The 1,315-nt window shown below is 49.6% G+C and overlaps 1 pseudogene; it reads left to right on the top strand.

Annotated features, from left to right (window-relative positions):
- Positions 1-534: 534 nt before the first annotated feature.
- On the top strand, positions 535-1,053 carry LOC110330975 (annotated as a pseudogene).
- The last annotated feature ends 262 nt before the right edge of the window (positions 1,054-1,315 follow it).

Here is a 1,315-nt window from a genome sequence, read left to right as displayed (position 1 = left end):
CTGGTGTGAGATGGAATCTCAGGTTTGTTTTGATTTGCATTTCCCTGATGACTAAGGATGTTGACCTAGGCAACATTTTAAGACCTATTTCAAAAAGGAAGAAAGAAGCAGGCATAGAAAATGGCTTAATCCTAGTACTTACACTGCAAGGTCCAGGCCAGCCAGAGTTACAGACGGAGATCTTGTCTCAAAAGTAAGAAGAGGGGGAGAGGGAGAAAATTCATATGAAATTTCAAGAGACAGCCAAGGAGTGGTCCTGAACTGGTCCAGTAGAGGCAGGAAGATGGTGAATTCAAGGCCAGTCTGGGCTACACAGCAAGATCCAGTAAGAAAGAAAGGGCAGTGCCTTGGAGGTCCCATGAATCTGTGTCTCATTCAACAGTGTTTGGATGGGACTCCCTCTTTATTAGCGTCCAGCCACCGCCTAGTCTCTCCAGCGGCAGGCAACCTCAGAGAGTGTCCCCTAACCTCCTTCAGCTCCTAGGACAAGCCAGCACCACCTCTGCATGGTTAGCTCCATACTCTGGATTAGCTATGACCTCTCAGATCGCTCAGCATTAGGAGGCTGCTGTGAACTGCCAGGTCAGCTTACACCTGTGCGCCTCCTACACCTTTCTCTGGGCTACGATTTTGATGATGTGACTCTGGAGGGTGTAGGCCACTTCTTCCATGAATTGGCCGAGGAGAAGCAGGAGGGTGTCCAGCGTCTCTTCAAGTTGCAGAACGAACCCGGGTCAGAGCACTCTTTCAGAATGTGCAGAAGCCATCTCTAAATGAGTGGGGCAAAACCCAGGGGGCCATGGAAGCTGCCTCGGCCCTGGACAGTAACCTGAACCAGGCATTCTTGGATCTTCATTACCTGGGTGCTGCCCGCACAGATCCTCATCTTTGTTAATTCTTGGAAAACCACTTCCTGGCTAAGGATGTGAAGCTCATCAAGAAGATGGGCAACGACCTGACCAACCTCCATAGGCTAGCAGTGCCATAGCAGAACAGACTGGTGTGCTCCAGCCATCTCTGGAAGAGGATCTCTTTAAGTGGCTCACTCTTTAAGTATGACCAGGAGGCGCCCTCACCTTCCAAGGGCCTCCCTCCTCTGCTCTTCACCAGCCAGCCTCAGGACCTCCACTTGAACCTCTTAAGCCACTAGACAGCTTTGTAACTGCCCTGGAGCCTCTCCCAAGTCTTGGACCAAGTAAAAATGAAGCTGTTTGAAACAGGAGAAAAAAGAAAGAAAGAAAGAAAGAAAGAAAGAAAGAAAGAGAGAGAGAGAGAGAGAGAGAGAGAGAGAGAGAGAGAGAGAGAGAGAGAGAGA

The sequence above is a fragment of the Mus pahari genome, chromosome 13, assembly GCF_900095145.1.
Source record: "Mus pahari chromosome 13, PAHARI_EIJ_v1.1, whole genome shotgun sequence".
Lineage (NCBI taxonomy): Eukaryota > Metazoa > Chordata > Mammalia > Rodentia > Muridae > Mus > Mus pahari.
Note: the sequence above shows the minus strand (reverse complement) of the source record. Positions and strands in the feature narration are given on the sequence as shown.